We start from the raw sequence: 22,892 nt of genomic DNA, 5'->3' as shown, positions 1-22,892 counted from the left end.
AAATCAAAGAACTAAGGGAAAAAATAGACAAAAAGCTAAAAGAAATAAGGAAAACAATGCAAGAACAAAATAAGGATCTAAAAATGAGATATTCAACTGAAAGGGACAATTCTTGAGAAAGAAACACAATAGAAGGACTTACCAACAGATTTAATCAGGCAGAAGAATCAGCAAATTAGAGAATAAGATGGTTAAAATTACAGAGCAACAAGAAAGGAAGCTCAAGAAGGCTGAGAACAGTTTAGTGGAATTATGGAACAACAACAAAAAACGCAATATAGGCATCATGGGAATTCCAGGAGACGAAAGAGACAAAGTGATAGTAAAAATATTCGAAGAAATAATGACAGAAAATTTCTCTGATCTAATGAAGGATATGAATCTACAAATCCAAGAAGCTCAAAGAACTCCAAGCAGGATAAACGCAAAGAGATCTATCTACACCAAGCCACATCATAGGCTTTCAAAAATTAAAAGGTAAAGAGAGAATCCTGAAAGCAGTGAGAGAGAAGCAGTCTCTTTTAAAAGACTCCCAATAAGATTAAGTGCAAATTCCTCCTCAGAAACATTGGAGGCCAGAAGGCAATGGAATGATATATTTAAAGCCCTGAAAGAGAAAACCGTCAACGAAAGAATACTACACCCAGTGAAACTATCCTTCAAGAATGAGAGTGAACAGAGTCCCTGTGCTGAGAAGCTCCTCCAACAGGGGAAGATTGATGACAAGAACTTTCCCCCAGAATCAACAGAGACAGAAAGTCTTCCCCTGGAGCTGGTTCCCTGAATTCAGACTTCTAGCCTCCTAGAATGTGAGATAATAAATTTCTCTTTGTTAAAGCTATCCACTCTTGGTATTTCTGTTATAGCAGCACTAGATAACTAAGATAATGTCTATTATTTATGCTCACTCAGAAATAAACTTAGAAAAAGAAGAAAAAAAAAAAAGAGTAAGGGTGAAATTAAAACATTCCAAGAGAAGCAGAAGCTGAGAGGCTTCATACCCACCAGACCGGCCCTATAAAAAGTACTAATGGGAGTTCTATAGATGGAAGGGAAAAGACACTAGAAAGTAATTCAAAGCTATGCATAAAAAGAAAGAGCCCTAATAAAGGGAAATCCATGGGCAAGTATAAGATCTAGTAAGAAGGTATTCATGCTTGATAATTCTAAATGTTTTGTCCTTCATGTTTTTTTTAATAACAAATATATAAAAGGAAAGGATAAAGTTATGTTACAGGGCACATGAAATAAAAAGATGTAGTTAGTAATAACAACAAAAGGGGGTGGGAGAGGAATGATACAGATATAGAATTTCTTGTATGTTACTGAGCTAAGTTGGTGCCAACTTCCCAGAATGTTATAAACACCAGTTCTTAAATGTAATATTCATGGTAAACACTAAGAAAATATATGAAAAACATACTCAAAAGGAAAGGAGAAAAGAAGCAAAAAAGTGCACTACAATAAACCAACAAAACACAACATCAAACAGTACTAAAGGACAAAAACAAAGAAGGCTTAAGAAAAGCAAAAAACAAATGGGCAGAAGTAAATTCCTTCTTCTCAGTAATTACAGTGAATGTAAATGGACTAAAGTCTCCAATCAAAAGGCAGGGTGACAGAACGGATTAAAAACAAAACAAAAATAAACATGATCCAACTATATACTGTTTACAAGATACACACCTTAAACTCAAGGACACAAATAGGTTGAAAGTGAAAGAATGAAAAAAATATTCCATGCAAATAATAATGGCAAGAGAGCTGGAGTGGCAATCTTAATTTCAGACAAAGTAGGCTAATAAGTCAAAATCTGTCAGAAGAAATAAAGATGGACATTACATAGTGACAAAAGAGTCAACTAATCAAGGAGATTTTACAGTCATAAACATAGGGGCACCTGATAAAATTGAAGGGAGAAATGCTACTACATTAATAGTTGGAGTTGTCATTCAGGTCCACTGTTTCCTTGTTGATCTTCTTTCTAAAATATTGAAAGCAGTCAAGAAATCAAACGGCATATTGCATTGTGCAAATCTGCTGCAAAAGATCTCTTTAAATTCTTAAAAAACAAAAATGTCACTTTGAGGATTAAGGTGTGCCTGGCCCAAGCCATGGTATTTTCAATTGTCTCATTTGCATGCAAAAGCTGGGCAATGAATAAGGAAGATCAAAGAAGAATTGATGCATTTGACTTACGGCGTTGGCGAAGAATTTTGAATATACCATGGACTGCCAGAAGAATGAATAGACCTGTCTTAGAGGGAGTGCAGCCAAAATGCTACTTAGAAGCAAGAATGCAGAGACTTCATCTCACCTCTAGACACACTGAGCATAGGGTTGTGGGGACAGGAAACAAAAATTTTGCAACTGGGTCACTAGGAGTGATACTGAGTGATGCCACTCCCATTTCCACCCCTTGATTCCTGGACCCATGAATCCTGGCTATGGGAGAAACAGCATCATATATTGGATCCTGGTTTAGAGCATATACCACTTCCTGGAGAACATTGCCCAAACCGTACAAGGTATTGCCACCTAGCTAGCACCGGAATCGTGTCTTTAGAAGGACATTCCATCATTTTATCAAGCCAGCTGCTTCAGGATGATGGGGAACGTGGTAAGACCAGTGAATTCCATGAGCATAGGCCCCATTGCCACACTTCATTTGCTGTGATGGGAGTCTCTTGATTCGAGGCAATGCTGTATGGGACACCATGACAGTGGATAAAAAAAAATATATATATGGCATTCTGTAATCCATGGATGGCAGTTTTGGCAGAAGCAATGCATGTAGGGAAGGCAAATCCATGTCCAGAGTAAGCATCTATTCCAGTAAGAACAAAACACTGGCCTTTCCATGATGGAAGTGGTTCAATGTAATCAATCTGCCACCATTGCTGGCTGATCACCTCGAGGAATAGTGCCATATTGAGGACTCAGTGTTGGTCTCTGCTGCTGGCAGATTGGGCACTCAGCAGTGGCTGTAGCCAAATTGGCCTTGGTGAGTGGAAGTTCATGTTGCTGAGCCCATGCATAACCTCCATCCCTGCCACCACGGCCACATTGTTCATGAACCCATTGGGCAATGGTGGGAGTGACTGGGGGAAGAGGATGACTGGTTTCCTTAGAATGGGTCACCCTATCCACTTATTGTTAAAATCCTCCTCTGCTGAGGTCACCCATCTGTAAACCAGGCACAAGTTTTCTCTTTCTCAGTCAACTGAGCATAGGGAACTCCCCATGTTGCCATAGGTGAAGACTGGGAGATGAAAGGTAACGTGACATGAGTGGAGACCATGGGCATTTGGGCCACTTTCGCCTGTAACTTACTGGTGCCTTCAGGTACTTCTTGGGCCCGATCTCACGTATACCACTCCCATTTAATGATGGAGTGCTGCTGTGCAGTCCAACTTTATGACTCTGTGGGTCAGACAACATTCAGTTCATGGCGGGCAGCTCAGGGCATATGGTGACTTGGTTTCTCACAGATAAGCATTCAGTCTCTACTAATGCCCAGTAACAAGCCAAAAGCTGTTTCTCAAAAGGAGAGTAGTTATCTGCAGAGGATGGCAGGGTTTTGCTCAACCATCCTAAGGGTCTGCACTGTGATTCACCAATAGGGGCCTGCCAAAGATTCCAAACAGCATTTCTATCTGCCACTGACACTTCAAGCAGCACTGGATCAGCTGGATCATAAGGCCCAAGTGGCAGAGCCAATCATGGCAGCCTGAAACTTTTGCAGAGCCTTCTCTTGGTCTGGGCCCCCACTCAAAACTAGCAGTTGTTCGAGTCACTTGACAAATAGGCCTGAGTAGCACAACCAAATGAGGAATATGTTGCCTCCAAAATCCAAAGATCCCCACTAGGTATCGTACCTCCTTTTTAGTTGTGAGAGGGGCCAGATGTGATAACTTACCCTTCACTTTAGAAGGAACACCACAACATGCCCCACACTACTGAACCCCTAGAAATTTCACTGAGGTGAAAGGTGCCTGAGTTTTTGTCAGATTAATCTCCCACCCTCTAGCATGCAAATGTTTTATCAATAAGTCCAGAGTCATTGACACCTCTTCCTTACTAGGTCCAATCAGCATAATGTCATCAATGTAATAGACCAGTGTGACATCTTGTGGAAGGGAAAGGTGATCAAGGTCCCTGCGGGCTAAATTATGACATAGGGCTGGAGAGCTTATATAGCGCTGAGGTAGGCCACTGAAGGTGTATTGTTGGCTTTGCCAGCTGAAAGCAAACTGCTTCTGGTTGTCCTTTGAAACAGTTCTAGAGAAAAAGGCTTTAGCCAGATCAACAGCTACGTACCAGTTCCCAGGAGATGTATTGATTTGCTCAAGCAGTGAAATCACATCCGGAACAGCAGCTGCAACTGGAGTCACCACCTGGTTAAGTTTTCAATAGTCCACTGTCATTCTCCAAGATCCATCTGTTTTTTGCACAGGCCAAATAGGCCCTCCCGGAATCCAGTATTGCTTTTGGTTTACTATTTTCCTAGCTAGGGGCAGTTCTAATGGCTTCTACTTGGCTTTTCCTACCGTAATAGCCCTTACTCCATATGTCAGGGATACAATGTGGGGATTCTGCCTGTTGGTGATTATATACTCCAATTATGCATTCTGGAACTGGGGAAATCACAATAGGATGGGTTCAGGGACACACTGGACCTACTGAGAGACAGACATTAGTTAAGATTCCATTAACAACCTGACCTCCACATGCCCCTACTATGACTGGTGGGCCATAGTGACATTTTGGATCTCTTGAAATTAGTATCAGTTCAGAGCCAGTATCTAGTAATCCCAGAAAAGTCTGATTATTTCCTTTTCTCCAATGAACAGTCATTCTCATAAAAGGCAGTACTTAGGTCCCTTTGAGGAAGGCTGAGAGAATGATTAACAGTATAAATTTTTGACAACATATTGGGGTCCTTCCTCAAGGAGACCCATCCTCCCTTCATTTAAGGGGTTCTAGGTCTGTAAACTCACACAAGTCTGGGAATTGATTAAGGGGCCATGACTGTCTACTCCGGTGATCTGAGTTAGACTGTTGCTCACTTGACCTAGAATTCTTCCGCTTGTACAGATAAAGTAAATATTTAGTAGATTTCCTATCTGTATCACTCCTACGGACATCATGACTAAGTAGCCAACACCATAAGTCCATACAAGGCAGACTATTCTGATCACTGCTTTGAATCTGCTGTCCATTATGGTAACCATGCCCACCTTGCCTTTTTCGATTGAGTGCCGTCACTTGTCCCCTGCCACCACGGGGTCCAATCAGCCCAATTGTAGTTAGGTGTCTTAACTCAGTTAGGGCAGTTCCCACTGTCAGATTTGCCTTAAATAAAATAGCAATCACAGCAGTCTTCAAAGATGCTGGGGCTCCCTTCACAAATTTGTTTCCCATCGTTCTGATAAAAGCTATGTCCTCTGGGCACTCCATGTATGGGTCTGTGCATAAGTACAGAATAAATACCTAGTATAAAATTAACATTGATCACTTTCTAAAGCTTCTGAAACATAACCACTTACTTCCAAGTTCAGCTCAGTCAATTCAATGAACTCATTACTCATCGAGGCCTGGTGATGGCTCTAGGGGCCATCTAAGAATCAGACATGGCTTCTCCAGTGACTACGACACTTCCAGGTAGAGTGCTATGCTTCAAACCAAAAGCACAGCCGAATCTTCTGAAGTTCATAGCAGAGAGAAAGACTTCTGGTCTTGGGGGTTGTCTTAGCCTCGGTTCTCTAGGGAAGCAAAACCAGTAAGGCGTGTAAATATATGCAGAGAGAGAGATTTGTATTAAAGAAATGACTCATGCAGTTGTAGAGGCTGGAATGTGGGTCACGCTGGAGGCTTCTCCTGATTCACATAGTTGCAGGGGCTGGTGAACCCAAGATCAGCAAGTCAGACAGCAGGGCTCTGGTTCACAGGGTGGGAACGACAAATCCCAAGATCTGCAGGCAAGCTGCTAGCTCAAGGCCCAAGAACCAGAGGCCAGATGAACAGGAATCAGCTGCAGGATCCAGTGAGAGCAAAAGCCCATGAGACTTGCCAGAAAGTCCACTTATATTAGATGTAGGCCCCAGCTCCAAGGAAACTCCCTTTCAACCGATGGGCTACTCACAGCAGATCCCATCATGGAGGTGATCACATTATAACAAATTTCATCAAGAAAGTGGTCACATCATTATACAACTGCCAAACCACTGAGAATCATGTTTCAGTCAAGTTGACACACAACCTTAATGATCACTCTTGGTAAAGTAGAGGGTCAGCAAAAAAAAGAAAGACCCTCAAAGAGATGGATGGACACAGTGGCTGCAACAACGAGCTCAAACATAGCCAGGATTGTGAGGATGGCTCAGGATCGGGCAGTGTTTTGTTCTGTTGTATATTTGGGTTGCTATGAGTTGGAACCGACTCAATGGCACCTGACAACAACAACAACATACAGTTATAGTAATCAAAACAGGCTGGTACTAGTATAACGACAGACACATAGACCAATGGAAGAGAATTGACAGTCCAGAAATAATCCCACACATCTATGGTCAACTGATTTTTGACAAGGGTGTTAAGTCCATTCGATGGGGAAAGAAGAGTCTCTTCAATAAATAGTGCTGGGAAAATTGGATTTCTACATGCAAAAAAATGAAACAGGATCCATGCCTCACACCATACACAAAAACAAACTGAAAATGGATTAAGGACCTAAATGTGCAAACCAAAACCATAAAATTCTTGGAAGAAAAAACAGGGGCAATGTTGTCAGGCCTAGATTTCAACAATGGGTTATCTAATATAATAAAAGTACAAAGAGTAAAAGACAAAATAAATAAATGGGATCTCGTACAAATTAAAAACTTTTGTTCATCAAACAACTTTATCAAAAAAGTGAAAAAATAAGCTACCGACTGGGATAATGTCTTCAGAAACCATATACCCAACAAGAATCTAATAACAAAAATATATATAAAACTTTGACAACTTTAACAACAAAAACACAAATAACCCAATCAGAAAATGGGTAAAGGACTTGAACAGACATTTAGCCAAAGAGGACATTGAAATGGCCACCAAACACATGAAAAGATGCTCAGCGTCAGTAGCCATCAGAGATGCAAATCAAAACCACAAAGAGATACCATTTCACTCCCATTAGGATGACTAAGAGTAAAAAAACAGAAAACAACAGATATTGGTGAGGATGTGGGGAAATTGGAACCCACATGCCTTGCTGGTGGGAATGCAAAATGGTATAGCCATAGTGGAAAACATTGTGGCAGTTTCTCAAAAAAACTAAAAATCTAACTACCATATGACCCAGCAATTTTACTCCTAGGTGTATGCCCAAAAGACTTTTAAACAGAGACTCAGAAAGAGGCTTGTACACGATGTTCATTGTAGCACTATTCACAATAGTCAAAAGGTGGAAACCTAAATGCTCATCGACTGGTAATGGATAAACAAAACGTGGTACATACATAACAATGAAATACTACTTAGCCAGTAGGAGAAATGACGTCTTGATACCTGCCCCACTATGGATGGAGCTCGAAGACATTGTGCTGAACGAGGTAAGTCAATCACAAAAGGACAAATGAAAAAGACAAGAAAAGGCAAATGTGCAGAGACCAAAGTTTATTAGTGGTTACCAGGGGCAGGACGGAGGGAGAAAAGGTTACACAGCTGAATTGCTGTCAATAAGTTGTACACTTGTAAAAAGCTGAATTGGCAAAAGTTGTGTGACAGGTACTGTCTTAGTTATCTAGTGCTGTTATCACAGAAATACCACAAGCAGATGGCTTTAACAAAGAGAAATTTATCCTCTCACAGTCTAGGAGGCTAGAAATCCAAATTCAGGGTGCCAACTCCAGGGGAAGGCTTTCTCTCTCTGTCGGCTCTGGGGGAAGGCCCTTGTCATCAGTCTTCCCCAGTCTAGTAGCGTCTCATTGCAGGTACCCTGGGTCCAAATGATGCACTCCCTTCCTGGTTCTTCCTTCTTGGTGGATAATATCTCCCTGTCTCTCTGCTCGCTTCTCTCTTGTATTCTCAAAAGAGATTGACTCAAAATACAACTCAATCTTGTAGATTGAGACCATTCTCATTAACATTGTTGTTGTTGTTGTTGTTAGGTGCCATCGAGTCGGTTCCGACTCAGAGCGACCCTATGCACAACAGAACGAAACACTGCCCAGTCCTGAGCCATCCTTACAATCGTTGTTATGCTTGAGCTCATTGTCGAAGCCACTGTGTCAATCCACCTCGTTGAGGGTCTTCCTCTTTTCCGCTGACCCTGTACTCTGCCAAGCATGATGTCCTTCTCCAGGGACTCATCCCTCCTGACAACACTTCCAAAGTATGTAAGACGCAGTCTCGCCATCCTTGCCTCTAAGGAGCATTCTGGTTGTACTTCTTCCAACACAGATTTGTTCGTTCTTTTGGCAGTCCATGGTATATTCCATATTCTTCGCCAAAACCACAATTCAAAGGAGTCAGTTCTTCTTCCGCCTTCTTTATTCATTGTCCAGCTTTCACATGCATATGATGCGATTGAAAAAAACATGGCTTGGGTCAGGGGTACCTTAGTCTTCAAAGTGACATCTTTACTCTTCAACACTTTGAAGAGGTCCTTTGCAGCAGATTTACTCAATGCAATGTGTCTTTTGATTTCTTGACTGCTACTTCCATGGCTGTTGATCCAAGTAAAATGAAATCCTTGACAACTTCAATCTTTTCTCCGTTTATCATGATGTTGCTCATTGGTCCAGTTGTGAGGATTTTTGTTTTCTTTATGTTATGTTGAGGTGTAATCCATACTGAAGGCTGTGGTCTTTGATCTTCATTAGTAAGTGCTTCAAGTCCTCTTCACTTTCAGCAAGCAAGGTTGTGTCACCTGCATTACGCAGGTAGTTAATGAGTCTTCTTCCAATCCTGATGCCCCGTTCTTCTTCATATAGTCCAGCTTCTCAGATTATTTGCTCAGCATACAGATTGAATAGGTATGGTGAAAGAATACAACCCTGAAACACACCTTTCTTGATTTTAAACCAATCAGTATCCCCTTGTTCTGTCTGAACAACTGCCTCTTGATCTATGTAAAGTTTCCTCATGAGCACAGTTAAGTGTTCTGGAAGTCCCATTCTTCACAATGTTCCTCATTAACATAACTACCACTAATCCTGCTTCATTAACATCATAGAGGTAGGATTTACAACACAGAGGAAAATATCATCAGATGATGAAATGGTGGACAATCACACAATAATGGGAATCATGGCCTAGCCAAGTTGACACATATTTTGGGGGGACACAATTCAATCTACTACAGATATATTTACAACAATGACAAAAAAAAAAAAAAAATAGCTGCTGAGGCTGCTTATGTACAACCAAACACCTTGTGGGATTTGGCTCCTTGGTTTAGGGTCATGGTTTCATGGGCCATCCCAGCTAATGGGCCTAATAACATGTTTAGTGCTTCTGGTCTACTTCCTAGTTCATTGCATAGTGTCTGGGGCCTTAAAAGCTTGCAACCAGCCATCCAAGGCACAAAGTCTCTATTCACCTGGAGCAACAGAGGAAGGAGAGTCAGGAATAGGAGGAGAAAATGGAATGTGTGGCTAATTTGCGTCACCGCTTTCATTTCTTTTGGGCACATACCTAGGAGTGGAATTGCGAGGTCATACGGTGTTCCCACTTCTGACACCCACTTCCAACCCCTTTAATCTGAGAAATTCCTATGCATCCTGGAAGGCTCAGCCCAAATACTATTTCCCATCTGTGGGTTTTTTTGACCTCTGTTTTTGGGGCCACCTTTTCTCCCACCCTCTTCTACTCCCAGAGAGAAATTTCCATTCCCACAGTATCTTATACGTGCTCCTGATGTAACGCTTGCCACATGGGGGCACAGTTGTGGGTTCGAATTCCTTTCATTCCCTGTAAACACAGAGGTTTTTAGCTTACTCCTGTTTGTATGCCTGGCACCAAGCATAGTGACCAGCACACGGAGATAGCCAGAAAATGTTTTCAAAGTGAGTTAAGGTCCAACTCTACAGTTAACACATGATATGGATTTTAGGGTTTGATTTTGGGTCTTTCTGAGGATCACTCTCTTTTTTTTATTGTGGTACAATGTATACATATAACAAACCATTTGCCACTTTAATTATTTTTAAGTGTACAATTCAGTGACATTAAGTGTGTTCACTATGTTGTATAACCATCATCACCATCTATTTTCAAATGTCTTTCATCTCTCTAAACAGAAACTCGTTACCCCTTAAGGCATCAACTCTCTCCAATTCAGAGATCTCAAAATTCTTAAGGTTTTCTGGAAAGAAAATCTATAGCTCCTACACTTAGTTATTAATTGAATAATAATTGCATACTTTGGCCATACTATAATGCAAATACATAGAAGACTTTGACCCCATTATGCAGGTGAGCAAATTGAGGTGCAGAGTTAAAAACTGGGCTTAGAAAGCCCAGGTGAAACAACTTCCTGTCTTCTCCCCACCTTACATGGGACCCTCTCAGTGCCCAGCCCAGCATTGCCTGCATCCTCATCCAATGACAGGTCCAGTCTTGTTACTAAGGGCCACTTTCCCATTTTCTCCCACTCTGTGTGGTAGTTTTGTTGCTGTGGCAATGCAGCAACTTGAAGGGTGTGTATGTGTGTGTGAGTGTGTGTGGTGTGTTTGGGAGGCACTGGTGGATGCTGGGGTGGGATTCTTATTGGTTTGATGGTTGCTAGGGTCAACAGGTCTGTGATTGGCTGACTCTGTTTATGTGCCCACCCTGTCCTGGAACCCTCTGGGGATACAGCTGTTGCCCCATCTGAAGTCTGGATGGTGTGTGTGTGTACACATGCAGAAGTGCACACACGGGTGTATATTTAGTACAGCAGTGAGGAGGGGTGTGACCCTTGGTGCAGGATAAAGCAGAAGCTCCCGCTCTCCACTGGAATCTCACTAGAAGCAGGTAATGACATTTTTCTTTAATCGTCCCTACCCATGGCCCACGGCCATCGAGTGTATTCTGACTCATAGCAACCTCATGTGACACAGTAGAACTGCCCCAAAAGGGTTTCTAGGCTTAAGCTTTAAGGGATCAGATTGCCATTTCTTTCACCCTCGGATCCACTAGGTAGGCTCGAACTGCCAACCTTTCCGTTATCAGCTGCGCACTTAACCATTATGTCTCCAGGGCTCCTAATATATTAATAATAATAATTTTTTTTTAAAGTTGCACTGAGTTGATTCCGACTCATAGTGATCCTATAGGACAGAACAGAACTACCCCACAGGGTTTCCAAGGAGCAGTTGGTGGATTTGAACCTTCAACATTTTGGTGAGCAGCTGAGCTCTTATAACCACTGTGCCACCAGGGCTCCTTAATCCTCCCTACTCCCCAGAAGTCACTGAAACCCAGTGGCTTGGGTTTAGCCTGAGGAGGGGTAAGAACTGGCTGAGTCCAGGCAAGTCCCGCAGCCCTCACTGCCTAAGACAGCCCTGAACGTGGGGCACAGGGGGTTAGTCCCTCGCTCAGGTCTCTGCTGTCACTCTCCTGGCTCCCTGCCAAGCACGTGCATGCTTTAGGGGAGAGTTTAGCTTGTTCTTGGTTTCTCATTTCTCTTGTTTTCACTTGCCTCCTAGAACCCTAAGAAGAGAGCCCTCTGGCCAAACAATAATGATCTCAGACACTTGCAGACCCTTTTACAGTGTACAGAGCACTTACACATCCCGAAAGGCAGGCATTAGCATTGTTCCCATTTTGCTGAAGAGGAAAACTGAGGCTCAGATAAACCAAATGACTCCTCCACCTTACAGACAGGATCAGGCCTCTGGGCCTCCCAGTGTGTCTGCAGTGCTTTAGGAGACGGCGTACACAGAAAGCAGTGTGCTCAGAGGAGATTCTCTGTCACCCTCCCCGGGTGGGGGGGCGGAGGGTGGGAAGAGGGGCGGGCGTGAACGTTGCTTTTTCAGAAGCTATTCAAAGGCGCGCTGCCCACAAAGTCTGTGAGGGAGAGCAGTTTCAGCGTCCCCACTCAGCCTTCCGGCACCCAGGGATGCCCGTCCTATCTGCAGAGCAGTGCCATGTCATTGGCAGCAGTGAGGAGAGACAGGATCTGAGCGGGGAGTAAGATAGGTTGCTCAGGCCTCCCAGCATCACACTGCTAGGGCCCTTAGGGCCCCCCAGGGATGCCACAGGCCCCCAAGCTTGCACAGGGAAGGGGATTGCAGGGCCTGTGGGGCAGGGGCCTGGGATTCAGGGTGCTAGGGGAAACACCAGCTGAGAGTGTCCTGTCTGACCCTCTGAAAAGAAGGAGATATCAGGCTGCAGAGAAGGGAAGGGAGCACTGACTGGGCACGAAGTTTGCATCTGTCAGCACACTGAAACCTCACAACGGCCCCATGAGGGAGGATCTATTACCTTCTTCATATTATAAACAGGAAATTGCAATCAGAGATGCCAGTGACTGCCCAAGGTCACACAGCCTGAGTGGCTTTAAAGCCCAAGGTCTTCCCTTGTCCCTCCTTGGCAGAATAGCCGGCAGTGCAGTTTCTGCTGAGTTGGGCTTGTTGGGAGATATATGGAGAGAAAAAGAGGCCTGGGGACAGGTAACACCAAAGGGTTCAGAGGGAAGTTTCAGAAAGGCACAGAAAGGGAGCAGACAAATGAGGGGGCCGAACAGCACACACACATGCACACGCATGCCTGCACACACACCACACAGACACACGCATGCATGCACAGACACACACATGGATACATGTATGCACAGACACACAGACACACCACACACACACGGATGCACATAGACACACGCACACACATGCACACACGCACACACAGACATACACACGCACACACAGACACACACACCGCAGGTCATGTACTCCCTACTCAGCTAGTAGCCCCACCCTCATGCATGCGAGCACTCTCACCTGGCCCCCTCCTTCTACCTGCCCTTCTACATCTACTCTTCCCCATCCCTGTGGCCACCAGGTAGCCAAGGCCACACACACCATTTCTCAGGCTGAAGGAGGCCGCTCCCTATAGACACCCATCTGCAGCCCACCCCCCTCCTCCTACCCCGGGGGTGCAAGATGGTGCTTTCTAAACTTAGGCAAGAGACTCTGGAATCCTCTTCGACAATCCCATGGTGGGGGTGGGGAGTGATGGGACAGTCTCTGAGCGATTGGCTTAGCCCACATCATTTAAGCCATCATCTCTCCTCTGTCAAGTTGTCCCTGATTCTCTTGGGCAGGGTGAGGGGACTTCTCCTCTGTCTGGCCCCTTATTGCCTTGACATGCCAATGGCTTCTCTGCACATCTGTCTCTCCTGTTGGTGAGCTGCATGGCGTACAGTCCTGGCACATAGCAGGAGCTCAGTAAATGTGTGCTGAATGGACGAGCAATGGTAATTATACCTGCCATTTATTGAATTCCTGTTATGAGCCAAGCCCTATGCCCTTATACAAGATAAAACAAACAAACAAACAAAACAGTCAAGTTTATTCTGTCTCATGGTGACCCCATGTGTGCCAGAGTAGAACTGCGCTCCATAGGGTTTTCAATAGCTGAAGTAGATTGCCAGGCCTTTCCTCTGAAACACAGCTGGGTGGACTTGAACCTCTAGTCTTTCAGTTAGCAGCCAAGCATGTTAACCATTTGCACCGTCCAGAGACTACCATATGTTATCTCTGATACGCACAACAGTACAAGATCAATTGGTAGTATCTTTGTTTTACAGATTGCAAAACTAGGTTCAGAGAGGTTGAGCCACTTGTCCATGGTCACACAGCCAATACAAGGAGGTGCTGGGAATCAAGGCACACCTAAGAAGCTCTAAGGCCCAGCTCCATTCACAACACCAGTGGTTGACACTCTTGGTTCCCTTATCTTCCCAAATGCAGACGGGCACATAGTTCCACAACTCTGTCTCCTAAGTATCTCGCAAATCAGCTCCTTCCTCTCCTCCGCACTGCCGCTGCTCTAGCCTAGGCCTGCATCATTTTTCACCAGGATCAGCCCCCAAACCGGGTTCTTGTCTCCAGGCTTACCTCCACTACCAATCCTCCACTCAGCTGCTAGAAGGATCGTCCTAAATCACAAACCTGGTGTTGCCTCTTTCCTTTAAAATGTTCCGTGTTGCCCGATGTTTTCAGGATAGAGTCCTGGCTCCTTAGCCACAGCATAGAAGGGCCTTCAGAACCTGGCACTGCCTGCCTCTACAGTGTCACCTCCCACCTTACCCCAGACTCTAAGCTCTGGCCTCAGGAGACTGTTGGGCCTGTTCTCTCACCCCTGCGCTTTGCATGTGGAGTTCCCCTGAGGCTCTCCTCAAATCTTGTAACCCTCAACTCAAGTACTAGCAACTCCTCCAGGGCCACCATAGTGCTAACCTCTATTCTATAGCATCATAATTGTTTACTTAACCTGCCTCTATTAGACCTCAAACTCCTTCAGGGTTGTTGTTGTATTTCATCAAGTCGATTTTGACTCTTAGTGACCCCATGTGACAGAACAGAACTGCCCCCCATAGGGTTTTCTAGGCTCTTTATGGGAGCAGATCACCAGGTCTCTCTCCCATGGAGCTGCTGGGTAGGTTAGAACCAGGACTTTGAATCAGTTCTTCCCGGTTCGGTCATGGCCGAGGAAGCAAAACCAGAACAAGCCAAATTTTTAAAATTTGGGTGAACCAGAACGATAACCAGAACGGGAAAAATTACTGGTGGAAGCCCTGCTAGAAAACTAATCTCCCTCTTAGATAACAAGAGCAGTGTGTGCATTGCATAGCAACCAAATTTCTTGCCCTCAGATTTGAGCAGAGTCAGAAACAGTGGTGTCCTGCTCAAAGATGGCGGCAGACCGCATCCCTTTGAAAGTGTGTGGCTCTCCACAGACCTGCCAACAATCCAGTCTCGCCCATCAGGCTCCTGAAAGGGCTTACTATGCCTCTTCCAAGTCTCCCATTCCAAGGCTTTCCTATTCTGGTTATCATTCCAGATGATCAAAATTGTAAAAATTTGAGCCTGTACTGGTTTCGCTTCATCAGTTCAAACTGGTTAGAAGCTCTGATTTGAACCACCAACCTTTCGGGTAACAGTGTTAACTGTTGCACCACCAGGGCTCTTTCCCTTTCCCTCCCTGCTCCTTCCCTGCCTTCACATGGCCTCCCTGCTCTCCATCTTCCTATCACATACATGGGTTATGGATCCTGGAGGCTCTGGACCTATCTACTCTCTGCATCCCTTCCGAACTTGGCAGTTTTATTTTTATAAAGTGCTTGTGCCCAGAAAATCTGTATACTCTGCCAGGGAAAACAGGGGTGGCAAAGAGCGACTACTCACAAATTACTATCATGCATGGACCCAGGGTCTTCCTTCTTTCTCTTCCTCTTCAGATCCGGTAGGAGTCCCTGGGTAGCTACCAGCCAGAAGGTTGTCGGTTTGAATCCACCCACAGGTGCCTCAGAAGAAAGGCCTGGAGATCTACTTCTGAAAGATCGCAGCCATTGAAAACCTTATGGAGCACAGTTCTGCTCTACACATATGGGGTCTCCATGAGTTGGAATGGGCTCCATGTCAACAAGCTTGGTTTTTGTTGTCCAGCTCCTGTGGAGTCTGGATGTGAACTTGCACTGCAGGTTTGCTGGGGCTGATGTCGCAGGGCCAGGGGGCTGGCCTCAAGTCTTTCAGAAAATTGTTCTATTCTCAACCACTCATTCTTCCCAGGGAAAGGCCGCAGGCTCATAGCTGAAGACCAAGGGGGAGCAGTTCCACCAAATCAGCAGACAGGAAAGGCTTCAGGTAGTAGGACATACACACCCTCCTCGGGAGCCCCTCCTTGCCAGGCCCCCAGACTGCAGAGCCCACGCCCTTGGCAGGGCAGTGGACACAGACCCCTGGATTGGGGACCTATTGGAGCTGCAAGTACCACCCCCTCTCCTCCCAGCCTTCAGGATGAAGCAGGCAGGGAGGGGCCCAGATGGGGGCACTGCTACCCTTCACCCCACCCCAGTTTTTCTTTGATCCCTGAAGACAGATTGTGTGGGTGTAACGGCCATTGGCTGGGGTCCTAAGCATAGATTAATTCCACTCATTGTGGAACTTTGGGCCAGTGCAAATCTCCTTTCTGGGCCTCAGTTTTCCCGTCTGTAAAATGGAAACTGGACTAGCTTCTGTAAGGCTTCTTGGAAGATTCTCAGTTTGCCCGTGGGTTTAATTTCAAAGGACAAACTGAATTGCCTTCAGGGTAGGAAGTGAGAGTAATGCTGGCAGAGGGCTTCACTCAGGCCCTGGGGACATGGAGCCAACAGGGGTGGGAATTTAGTCCCTAAAGGTAAGTGACAAGCCCCACTGCACAGGATAGAGGGAGAGTCCCAGGGCTGTTGTCAAGAATTCTGAAGGCAAAAATGACCAACAGGACCTGTCTACACGTTCATTGCTTCGGTATCCAACCAGGCTCAGCCTCAGAAGGCGGGCGAGCTGCGTTTAGAGACAGACACTCTCAGCAAATCACCCCTGGCCCCAGTCCTGGGGCGACTCAGCCCGGACAGCCCGAGGGCTGCGGAGGCCAGGCCTAGGAACGAAACAGGAAGAGGCACTTGGACCCTGGTTCCCACAGTGGGAGAAGGGGGTGGGCACCGGGCACAGGGAGCCCTGAGGATTGGCAGCCGCAGTGGGCAAGGCGGGAGGGACAGGGGAGGAGTCAGCTGGTACGTGTGAAAAACTCTGGCAGGGGCCGAGCTTTTCCCTTCTTCCTCCTCCTCCTCCTCCTCCTCCCTCCTCTTCCCCATCTTCCTCCACCTCCTCCCTTCCCCTCCCCTTCTGCCTCCTCCTCCTCCTCCTCCAGCTCAGGTTGCAGCTTCTCTGGGGAGCCGCTCACCTTTCCGGAGCCGGGGAAGCAGCCCCGAGCTCGGGCGGGGACCCCAGCAGGGCGCAGGGCACAGGGCACGGCGCCCAGCCCCGCGGCACCCCGGCCATCGCCGGCGGGAGCCGCGGCCCCCAGGACAAGCGCGGTGAGTCCCGCGGGCGACGCGGTGTGTCCGGCTGGCTGGGCGGGCGGCGCTCCGGGAAAGAGGGGGCTCGGAGGAGGAGGAGGAGGGGGCACCGCGGCGCCGAGTAAACGGAGCAAAGGTAAGCCGGGCGGCTCTTAAAGGCGCGGGTCTGCTTTCGCCCCGGGGCAAGAGGTTGGAAGGAAATACCGGAGCGACGTGGGGCGATCGTGCGTGTCTGCGCGTTGGGGGTCTGTGACGGCCTGTAAAGGCCCTTCCCAAGTTCCAGGTGCTTAGGAGGGAGGGCGCTTTTTTCTCAGATCTCCCCCTCCCCCCAGGGAGTCTCCATCTGGGATCCACCTTGGCCCCTGGGCGGCCGCCTGAACCCTGCAAAGCAAAGTTTTCCACCAGCCCACGAACCAAGCGCTTTCTAAGCGTCCTGCCTTCTGGGAAGGGCTAGGGTCAGGATCCCCGGTTAGGAGAGAACTCGAGAATGTGGGGCCAGATCACCACCTTGAAGGGTTTTCTGGGCTCTCGTGAACTTTCCAGAGCTGCAGGCTGGGGGGGCGGGGGGGGGGGAGGTGGCCAGAGCCCTGGGGCGGACCTGCAAGGGCACGCGAAGCCCTGCTAGTGCCAGACCTGGGTGTGTACGTTGGGGGAGGAGGGGGAAGACGACTCTCTGGGGATTGCTGCCTCCTTTCTGCCCACCCGGGAAGACGAAAGGGGCAGGAGCCCACCACCCTTGGCACCACCAGGCAAAGGGTTAATGCAGTGATGGGAAAAGAGGGTAGGCAGCCAGTGGGGCTTGAGGATTCTGCTCTTGCCTATGTGGGGGAGATGGTTGGAATCTGAAACCGGCCATGGACTGGAGGCGCTGTTGTCTCCCAGGCTGGGGGTGCTGGGGTCCCTGGAGCTGTCTGCAGGCCTTGTGGTGGGAGTCAGGTTGTTGAGACAGTGACTAAGTTTCAGTGCTGGGGGGGTCAACACCCTCGTAGCCACCGGTGGCCTCATTAAGCCCCTCCTGGCAGTAGGGGTGGGAGAGTTGGGACTATGAGGAGTGGGGGGTCAGTTCCCCAGATCCTCCTCCACTGGGAGACTGCCTCTATCTTTCCCTCTTCCCCACCCCAAGCCCAGACCTCATGGTTCCCCAACTTCGGCCTGGGCCCTGTGACTCACTAACACCACCAGCTTGCCCCTCCTGTGTCAGCGCCCTGTGAGATTTGGCATGTCTGTGTGGTATTCCCCACTGGACCTGGGCACACGGGACGATCCTGGATACTGGCCCTCGGGCGCGGAACCCTCAAGGATGTCCCAGCATCTGGCTGGCGGGCACCGTCCTTAGAGATCCCCGGCCTTTAGCCTGGCTTTGGGATGGGGCTGGGAAAATGTTGCATAGGGTAAGGGAAGGGTAAGTGGAAGCTGAGGATGAGCCAGCCTTAGGTAACAGTGGCTCCAGGGTTTAGAGGGATTTGGGTCTGCACACCTGAAGGCACTCTGGAGAGAGGGTCACTTTGCTACAGCAAAATTCCTGTCTTGGGTTACTCCCGCCCGTTCCTGTGCAGTGGATGGTCCTGTGGGCTTGCACCCTACCACCCCCACCTCTGCAGCCTGGGGTGTCAGGACCTCACTGACCTTTAGGTTCCAAGGACTCTCCCTGCCAGCTGCCCACGCCCTGCCAATAGAATGGAGCCTTTATTCTTCCCAAACTTATTGGGGTTTCCAGAAGGCAGAGTAGACTTCAGTAAGTTCATCCACTCTCTGAATGCCCTAGGGGCTGCCATTTATTGGATATCTACTATGTGCCAAGCACTCTGTAACTGTCAGAACCGCCTTAGGAGGTAGGCATTATATCCCCCTTTTACAGGCAAGGAGACTGAGACTCCAAGAGAACAAATTTCCCAAGGTCACACAGAGGTGGGGCCCAGCCCTTCTCTATCGGACCCCAGCTCCTGATCCTCCCTCCAGCAGTGGGAGGCCCCAGCCCACGACGGAGTTCTCTGGTTCTGCACCAGTCCCCAGGAGAATGGCAGGTGGGGGTGGTACTCTGAGCCGTGAAGCTGCCATATGTCTCGTGCCAGGCAGAGCCTGGCTTCTCCATGGGCCACAGGAGAGGGCACCAGATTTGAGAAACAAGTAGGCTCCAGGGCTGAGATCTCATGGGATCGGGATGCCTGCCTGGAAGCCTTCCCCCTCGGACCTAGAGGAGACTCAGCTACCTTCAAGGCTGCATGTCTTCCCTCTACAGACCCGGACGCCACCCTTCTGCCTGTGTGGGCTTTCCTGTGTCCCAGGAACAGGCCCTCTACTGTGCCAGCTCCTACCCCAACAGGGCTGTCCTTTCTGGGGTTACTCTGTTTGAGACTTTTGTCAGCATATGCTAGCTATGTGACCCCTTTCTCCCAGCAAACTCCCGATCACCTCCCAGCCTTAATTTCCTTATCTGAAATGGGGATCATACTAGGGAGGGTTGTTATATGAATTCAATGAAATAATGTACAGTTCTTGGCACGTTAAAAAAAAGTTGTCATAGAGTCAGTTTTGACTCATGGCAACTCCATGTGTGTCAGAGTAGAACTGTGATCCACAGGGTTTTCAATGGCTTATTTTTTGAAAGTAGATCTCCAGGCCTTTCTTCCTACATGCTTCTGGATGAACTCGAACTACCAACCTTTCAATAGCAGCCAAGCATGTTATTTGCGCCATCCAGGTACTCCCGCCTGCCGCATAGCAGATGCCAAATACTGGTAGCTGTAGTGGTGGTTGTTGTTTAGAAAGGATTTTTGAGTGATTGCATAGTGCCGAGCTCCAGGAGAGAAACTGAGGCAGGCTTTCCTTTCACTCTAGGGTGGGTCCTTAGGCAATATCTTGCCTACTCTCCAAGGCAGGGAGGACAGAGAGAAGGGGGAAAATGCAGTCTGCCAGGAGGGCACCAGGAGTCTGTGCAGTGCTGGCCTCTGGCCTCTAGTTTCCAGGGTGTGAGTGAGGTAGGCAGTGGGCGGGGGGGTGGGGGTTGCGGGGGGCAGCGATCAGCAGCTCCTGCCCTGAGGGGCCTCAGTCAGGCTTCCTTCTCCCTTGGGCAGGGCCTCCTTCCCTGGAGTAAGAGGACTCTCCCTAGTACTTCAGTACTTCGTTAATTGCAGTCCTCGTTCTGCTCTGTTGTCTGTGAGGGAGTGGCTGGCCTGGTTCCAGACCCACCTGATTAGTTAGCTTCACCCCTTTTGGAACGAGTCACGTTTCTCTTCCCTGGTGCTGTGTCCCACCATGACTCCGTCTCTCTCTGCCCTGGACCCTTCGCCTTCGCCCTCCATTCCTTAGCTGCTGAGTGGGCACTTTCTCGTCTCCATGGGGTGGGAACAAACCAAGGTTGTCTTGTCCTGTCCCTTCCAGCTGCATGCATGTGAGCGCGCACACACACACACACACACAACCCAACTCTAAGGCCAGGCCCGCAGCAGCTCAGGCAGAGGGCCTGGGACGCCAGGATCACTACCTAGTGGTTGGCTGGGCCTGGCAGGAGCTGGCCAAGGGCACGGCACCAGGTAGAGAGGGAAGAGGGTAAGCTGCAGGCTCAACTGAGCCGACCTCCTGCCCGAAGGAGGGCCCACCTGCTCCTGCAGTGTCTTTGCTTCTGTCTGTGAGTAGGAAGAATAGGGCAGCAAGTGTGAGTTTGGCTCTGAACAGAAAGGGGTCTTGAAGCACCTTGTCAGGATGAGCGACTCTGGTGAGATAGGTGAAGACACCTGCCTGGGAGATGTTAGCTAGAACTTTTGGTGGGACCGTGGTGAGACCGTCTTTCCTGGAACTCTTGGTAATGGCTGCCACTCCGTGCCTCCCCTCTGACATTAAACGAAGCCTTCCCTGGAAGTGGAGGAGCCGGGGCAGACAAGATGACCCAGTGGTGGCTGGCTGACGCACTCATCCATTGTTTGTAGGTTCGCTGTGAGCCTGCTGTCCACATAGGTGGAGGCAGTTTATGGACTTGGGGTCACTTCAAACCCTGCCTCTGCCACTCAGTAACTGGGTACCTTAGCTTAGGTAATTTGTTCACCCAAGCTTCAGGTCCGTCATTTATAAAATGGGGAGAATAATAGTATTAGCTCACGTGGTTGTGAAGATTCAAGTGAGAATGTGTTCATGGTCCACTTAGATTCTTGTCTTACCTACTGTCATTATCCCAGGAGCCCTGATGGCGCAGTGGGTCAGCACTCAGCTGCTAACCGAAAAGTTGTCTCTTCCAACCCACCAACCACTGCGCAGGAGAACAGGACTGGCGATTTGCTTCCCTAAAGATTAACAACCTAGGAAACCGTATGACGCAGTTCTACTCTGTCCCATAGGGTCACTGTGAATCAGAATCGACTTGACAGCACACAACAACAACAACAATGTCACAGAGTCCCTGGGTGATGCAGATGATTATGGTTAATGTACTTGGCTGCTAACTGAAAGGCTGGAGGTTCAAGTCCACTCAGAGGTGCCTCAGAAGAAAGGCCTGGCAATCTACTTCCCAAAAATCAGCCTTTGAAAACCCTATGGAGCACAGTTTACTCTGACACACATCAGGCTGCCATGAGTCGCAATCAACTCAGCGCAGCTGGCTCATGTCATTATTGATGAGTGGTGGCATATGGGGTTAGTTGCTACATCTGGCCGTCCTCGGTGCCCTGGCCTCTGCTCAGTATTTTTTTTAAGTCAGAGTCTCTGTAGAAACCTGGGCTTAGGCCCCACATCAAGAAGGAAATTTTGCTCTGAAAACATTTCTGCTGTCTCCCCATCGGAGCCCTCTCTCTATCTTTTCATGATTGTGGGAATTTCCGATGAAACTCCAGAATGATTTCTGTCCTCGCACCTTGCTTCCCCAAAGAAGTCTGTTCTTTCCTGCCTGGGAGGGGAGGGGGGATCCCCTCAGGCACTAGGCTTCTCTCCTCTGGCCCCCAGCCACCCAGCAAAGGCGACTAGGCCCAGGAGGGGACACGCTGTCCTTCCCCATGTCCTGGCAGCAGGTCTGCAGTAGGTCTTGTCCTGGAGGGCATCATTCCTGATGTAAGCTCCAAGCTCTCCTAGCAGGACACAGGATGAGGCCAGGAGACAGGTCCCAGAGCCCCTCCGTGCCCCCGGCACAGAGCCCAGCTGACAGCATCCCCGGCCGCCATGGCTGGGCTGGGCACCGCGTTCTGTGCTGATGCCAGCCATGACATGGCTCCCTCCCTGTGGAAGGCAGCTCTTGAGTGGGCTGCTGACCTCCTGGAGGTGGAGCCCAGTGGAGGGGACATCGTCTCTGAGCAAGGCCGGCAGTCCCCCAGCCTTGGGGTGGTGGGGGGAGAAAAGGCATTGCCCTCAAAGTCACAGCCCTCAGTTCTTGTCTCAGCTCCACCCTGTCAACCTGGGTGGCCTTGGCAGGTCACCCCTCTTTCTGAGGCTTACCTTCTTCACCTGAAAAACGAGGGCTCAGACCGGAGGATTTCTAAAGCTAGGTCCAAGGCTGCCGGCTTATGGTTCCAACTGTTGCCAACTCTGCTCCCAAGGGGAGCTGTGCTCTGAGACCCCAGGAGGGGCTCCCCCCGCTAAGGCCCAGGGATCCAGGCCCTGCCGTGGCTCAGGTGGGCAAGGGGACCCTTGAAGGCCTCACCCCTGCCAGATAGGGGAGGAAGTAGATGCTGTGGATTCAAACCCCCACATGGGCCTTGGATGCTGGAAGGCCCACAGGGGTTAGAAAACCACAGTCCACAGCCAAATCCAGCCTGCCACCTGTTTCTGTACCGTGAGCTGAGAATGGTTTTTACATCTTTAAATGGTTAGGAAAAAAAAACCAAAAGAAGAAAATAATATTTCATGACACTTGAAAATTATATGAAATTCAAACTTT

At 48.3% G+C, this 22,892-nt stretch overlaps 1 protein-coding gene across 6 annotated transcripts in view; it reads left to right on the top strand.

Annotated features, from left to right (window-relative positions):
* The first annotated feature begins 16,789 nt into the window (after positions 1-16,789).
* CDK18 (cyclin dependent kinase 18) overlaps positions 16,790-22,892 on the top strand; it is a 29,761-nt gene continuing 23,658 nt past the window's right edge. For 2 of the 6 annotated variants that reach the window (XM_064273309.1, XM_064273304.1), the window contains exon 1: positions 16,790-17,050. The gene's annotated coding sequence lies outside the window, so the exon portion shown is untranslated. Of the gene's footprint in view, positions 17,051-17,093; positions 17,169-20,047; positions 21,335-22,892 lie in introns of those variants that run through there. The other 4 variants (XM_064273308.1, XM_064273303.1, XM_064273310.1 and 1 more) reach the window with 3 other exon arrangements.

This window comes from Loxodonta africana, chromosome 20, assembly GCF_030014295.1.
Source record: "Loxodonta africana isolate mLoxAfr1 chromosome 20, mLoxAfr1.hap2, whole genome shotgun sequence".
NCBI lineage: Eukaryota > Metazoa > Chordata > Mammalia > Proboscidea > Elephantidae > Loxodonta > Loxodonta africana.
The sequence above is the reverse complement of the archived record's forward strand: the minus strand, read 5'-3'. Positions and strand labels throughout refer to the sequence as shown.